General features: G+C 33.0%; 2 pseudogenes; both read left to right on the top strand.

The window, feature by feature from the left end:
* Positions 1–1,647: 1,647 nt before the first annotated feature.
* On the top strand, positions 1,648–2,828 carry LOC116853179 (annotated as a pseudogene).
* A 97-nt stretch (positions 2,829–2,925) lies between these two features.
* On the top strand, positions 2,926–5,770 carry LOC116853178 (annotated as a pseudogene).
* The last annotated feature ends 546 nt before the right edge of the window (positions 5,771–6,316 follow it).

Below are 6,316 nucleotides of genomic sequence, written 5' to 3'. Positions count from 1 at the left end.
TCACGAGGAATTGTAAGGTAAAATTGTTGAAATAACACCAAACATAATTATAAACGCAACAAGCAGTCTATTGCGACCCGCACAATTATGTATTGAATGCGATGGTGGACACTTTGAACATTTATTTAAAATAAAATATTTTAATTTGTTATTTAATCTGTTGAACTGTTTTGTTGTTATTAAAATTCATTAAATATGTTAAAAGTGTTAATTTTTTAAAGTGTGTTAAATTAAGGTTTATTAAATACGTTTGAATTATAATTATTGTTTAAATTGATTTTTACTAAAACCATTACAATTTGTATTTCATTACGAACATTCCAAAATGTTTTAAAATACAAAATAAACAGCTATTAATTCTATTACAATTTATTTGTCTCGCACAGCGTAGCATAGACACCTTCATGGTAATGTTAATCGATGACTTTGACAGCTCAAGTTGAAATATGCAAATTTTTACTTGAATTATTTTTGATATGCCTTTAGTTTTTACATCTTTTATTTGTGAAAAAATGTATTAATATGCAATACATAGAGAAGCGAAAACATATTGCAAATTTGTATAATAATAATATCATAAAAAAAGCGCCCCATTAATAGGAGCACTTTTTGCATTTGTCATTTTTCCGTATCTGAGCGCGCGAAATCTCAGCCCTGCCATTCGTTAAATGTAATCGCTTCCCGTTTAAAAGCTATTATAGCCTCGATATTTTTGTATTAGAATTTTCTTCTTAAAATATTGTAAGGAATCTATCATTAAAAGCAATTCCGGTGGTTTTAGGACACCCTGTATATTCCTACTATTATTGGTCTCGCATGCTTGACATTTGTAAGTCTACATTGGATTGGCCAAATATCATTATTTCCTGATTTGTTTAAGTTGCATTCGGTATTGAAATCTATTTCTAACTGATCTGGGAGAGACGTTAATGGAAACTGCAACAGTACTTCTACAATACCTTCTTTCAGACCAAAGTAAATATATTCTCCTGATTCTACTGTGAATGTAAGAACTTTATCTCGTGGAGTCTCTATAAGTGTCCTAAGGTCCTTTGGTAAGTCACTGAAGCAAGCATGTGTACAAAGAATAGATAAAATATTATTACACTAAACATGAGTTAAATTATTTTGTACGAAACAGGACGCCAATCTTTCCCGAAATGATGGTTCAACTGAGGAAATACTTAGAGACGACGAAGCAACATCGCTATCAGAAAAAGAATCTACAACATTTACACTAGCATTTGCAACGTATATATTATTGCAAGCATAAATTTCCACATCGTCTATAAAAGAGCTGCATTCCGCACGTACCGAGACAAGAGTGTCTTGATTTTTAGTTTTCGCATCACACCGTCTTACATCTCTTTCGACATTAGCTTTGCATCGCAAATTACTTCGAATTTCACACGTAATTCTTTTGCATTATCTTACGCATAACCTCTGTAAACGTTTTCGCGAAATAGAACGTTTTAATATATTATATGTATATCCCTTGCGAACTGATGAAGAATATGTGACATGTATTGACGAGGATCATCATAAAGACGGCAGAAGTCCATTGTCAACGTTACCGTTTGGTATGGTAGTGCTATTTGAATACATGCACCTGGTATGTCTAGAAGTGATGAAAAAAATATTATCTGCATGGGTGTGCGTAAGTATTCACGTCTATCCAAGTTACCAGCAAGATATATCTGCATTATGTCTAGACGATTGGAAACACTTATTGTCCATCTGATTTCGCACGACGTCCCAAGTCTCTCAATACGTGCACAAGGTATAAAGCGACGGAGTTGCGTCAGTTTCTTCTTTATACAGGTCCTGTTGTAGCATATGGTATCCTTGATCGGCAATTATACACGCATTTTTATTCTTGCACGTAGCAATAAGAATTTTAGTTTCCGCATCACCGTTAGAGGCACATTTGAAATATATAGATCTTGCGTTGAAAAAATTTGTTGATAAATGCGAAAATCTATATGGTGCCATATTCAATTCATATAATGTACATGGTCTTATTCACCTTACCGATGACGTGCGCCAATTCGGTTCGCTGGAATCATTTTCGGCTTTTCCGTACGAAAATAATATGAAATTTTTTATAAAATATTGCAGAAAATCTTCCTCTACAACAGATTTATAAAAGAACAACAGAAATAAAAGCTTGTAACACAAGTCAATATTTTAGCGCAGGTTGTTCCGTTCGTGTATCTGTGAAACATACCTCGGGTCAAATTCCAATTGATTTACCTTTCAACTCTCTACAGTACCGTAAAATAATGTTTAATGAAATGTTGATTTCTTTAAAGACACGTGATAACACTTGCATTTTGCATGATGCGATTGCACGACATTGCGTAACGTACGCAATAGGAAACAAATTTATTTGGTAAAAAGAAGATAACGTAAGAATGTTACAATTTCTCACTCAGAAACGTAAATGCAATATAACACGCGTGTTATGTAACAATAACATTGTTGAATGAGAAATTGTAACGTTAACGTTACGTTACTGTCAGTGTTTACAGGGTAGCATCGACGAGAAATACAGTACACTATGCACGCAAGAAGGTAATATATATAGAGGACAAATATATATGTATATCTATCCGTATATAAATGTATCCGCTGCCTGAAATATTACTTTGTATTCCAATGATTAGCGGCTAACACATGTAGATAGATGTAACAAATATTTTCCGTATCCATACAAGGAAGAGCAAGCGCGTACGCATAAATAAGCTTTCGAGGATGGATATCGAAAACACTTGTTATATTAATATACATATGTTGCAGGCGCTAAAGACAGTCATTTAATCTATTAAGCAATATTTCCGTCTATGCTTATATATATATATATATATATATATATATATATATATATATATATATATATATATATTTAATACAATATTTTCACAGATGGATCGCCCAAAACGACAAATTACAAGACCACAAAGATACCAGACGACTTCTTCTGATAAAGCTCTCGCAATTTCAAGAGCAACGGCTCCTAACAAAGACATGAAACAAGACATCAGGGAGTTGAGAGGAATCTTCGAAGAAAATTCCTCACAAAATATTTATCAAGATGTTGCATTTGTCCCCATACAATACGTACCGCCACAACAAGAAAATCAATATGTGCAATTGCAAATACCTATATATACACAACCATACTCATCCTATAGTCCACCTTCTACATATATATAGAGCGTATCCCTGCAACATCTTTATCTGTGTCAAATAATAATGAAGTTAATACTCACATAGGTATTAATGTTCCTCGACAGTTTCAAGGTCAACATACAGATTGGGATAAACGTCGCAGTGCTGAAGGTCAAGTGATGCAGTACGACGAACGATGCGGAAAGTCGGTGAGTGTATCGATTACTCTGAAAGAGTATTTGTAAGTAAATTTATGTGTAAATAAATTAACTTAAGTAATAAGCATGTTAATTTAATTATGATTTTTATTTTATAGGAAAATTTTCCGATCACGTTTGAGGCAGAATTGAGGCAAGTCAAATATTATGACAATATTTGATATATAATGTAAACGTATATCCGTGCATGTGTGTATACATATGTGTGTATACATACGTGTGTATTATTTTCAGGAAACTGAACAGTACGATGGATCGTATTTTAAGGTACGTACAGATTAATCATAGTCGACGTTGTGCGTTGGAGAAACCAGCTTACTTGCCCATTTCTACCGAGACCGAGATGCAGGATTTTGAATCGGCAAACGAAGACACGTATGAACAAGTGGTAAGAAAAAGAAAAAAGCATATGATTATCGTTTCAACCCAGCAAATACCAAGTAATAGTAATATAACTGTTAGTTGTAATTTTCCACTCAACAATGTAATCGCAATATAACGCGTGTGTTATGCAACATTGTTGAGTAGAAAATTGTAAGCAACAATTATGTTACTGTTACTTGGTGTTTGTTGGAATTGACCTTGCATGTAAATTTTGATAAACCATAAATATGTTAATCATGTTTTATATAGGTGAAATATTTAGCATATATAGGAAGATTCAACGTCAAGGATTCGGTGAACGTGTGTTTCAAAGAAGCCATAAAGGACAGTCTGACAACCGTGTTTACATGATTTGGTCGTGAGGAAGATCAATGTGTGCTGTATAACAAGCATATTGTAATGGCAATTTACGGTATGTAGTCTTTATGCACAGAAAGAGACAAAATGTCTGTGTGAATCAGAAAAATAATAAAATATGACATAACTTTAGTTTCTGGCTTCAGCAACCGGTTGCATGCGGTTGATCTCTTCTTTTGACATCACACATTAGCATTAACTTTCGTTGTGTAAAAATAAAAATAGCATTTTTTACGCTACAAATCGATAGATGAACACAGCCAAGAATTGGTTGCTAAAGCCAGATGAGAAAGGTATTCCATATTTTGTCATTTTTCCGGTTCGCACATTCTTTTTATTCAGTAGTAGAACACCACATAGCGCGCGCTTCGCGCGCGCCACTTTAGCCTCTTCGTTGTACTATTTATAATTTATATTACAATACTCGTTTTTACAAATTATATTCCCAGCAAATACAATGTTACATATAACATATATGTTAGTTGTAATTTTCTATTCAATAATGTAACTGTTATATAACACATATATTATATAACAGTTATATTGTTTGTTGAGTAAGAAATTACAACTAACATGTATGTTACATGTAACATTGTGTTTGCTGGGATTACAATAAATATCAAATTTATATGACGCGAACAACACAACCTGATCTGTCACCGCGGTTAACAGCTGCAAGCGGCACGAATTCAACTGCGACGGGATCGAAACAATCGAGATGGTCGAGACGGCCAATTAGCATCGCGGAAAAAAGGCTTCACCCACTTCGATACACTCGAGATTTAGTTAACACGCACTTTTTCTGATAGGATGTCTGTATTACGCCGAATCGAAGATATGAGTAGTAAATCTTGAGCCGTAAAAAACTGACAGAGAGAAGAATAATCAAGAATAAGTGAGTCAATTTCTTACGACTTAAGACTTATTATATCTACTGTAAACTCGGCTTTACTTTGTATAAATATAATATTTTTAAAATATTTTGTAATGTAAAAGATGATAAGATATATATGATCTTAAGCAGATTCTGTTAGCAATAGTCGTCATTTCAATAAACCTAGCCGGACGGAGTTCCACCTATGTATGCGCGAAGCTTCGCGGGCGGCAAAGTAACGTCATAGGATGACTACACGCGAACCACGTCAACGGGAGCGACGTATAACCCGCAGATTCTGGGATGACGAACCAGACGGATCGCAGGACGCAGCTGTAGAAGCACCAATGAAAACATTTAAGTACGTTTACATTTTATTTCGATTATTCATTCATTATATTATATTACTAAGTTATTACCTTTTTTTATTTTTATTACTACTCTTCGAATCTATTTGACCCGAAATTATTTCTATTTCCCCGTTACATTTTTAGATAGTGAGTGAACCTTCTGGCTATTCATAATTTGATTTCATAGCTCAAGAATATTAATTAACGTTGTATGGAACTATTTAGCTATAAAGTAAAGTTATAAAATACCAGAATTCTTTCTCTCCATTTAAAAATATAACAAGTAAAGAAAGTAATTTTCGGTTAAGTAGACTCGTACAGAATAGCAATGATCAATATAAATCTGTTTCAGTCTGTTTCAGCATGTTATTCGCTATGTTGTATCTTTGGCGCAGTATATTTATCGTACAGACTAAATGGACACTTGCAAGACGTCGTGAAGTCATGGACCTAAAAGAATAAGTATATTTAAGATAAGAATGATATATACACGTACATATATATTAATATATTCATAAAATGTTATATAGAGAATAGAATAAGTCTAGGATAAGATATATCTAATTACGTGCCGATACAATTTTTATACGTGCTGATACAATTTTCAGTTTAAAATATTTTCTACTCATCCACTTTTTCATTGAATGCATGCATAAGATAAAAGAGCGCCAAGCACGATTGCACATTTCATAATTTTTTTTTTTACGTTATTATTATGCGGGATAGTTTATTCTTTTCATTTCTCTCAGTGTTGTGAAGATTTTAATTTTTTTTGGCTGTAATATTTTGATCTTTTTTTTTTAACAAAATATTCCCACTTTTAACTATAAATTCTCTCATGATGATATTTAGCGGAACAACACGCTGATTTTTATTTGAAGAAAACATTAATATCTGGAGAGAATATCTTTTTCAAAATATTTGTTTAAATATAAAAAGGGAAAGAGAGAGAGAGAGAGAGA

Source organism: Odontomachus brunneus, unplaced genomic scaffold (genome assembly GCF_010583005.1).
Source record: "Odontomachus brunneus isolate Ranch 3 - 2012 unplaced genomic scaffold, Obru_v1 Obru_scaffold_284, whole genome shotgun sequence".
Classification (NCBI taxonomy): domain Eukaryota; kingdom Metazoa; phylum Arthropoda; class Insecta; order Hymenoptera; family Formicidae; genus Odontomachus; species Odontomachus brunneus.
This window is presented reverse-complemented; position numbering and strand designations above follow the sequence as displayed.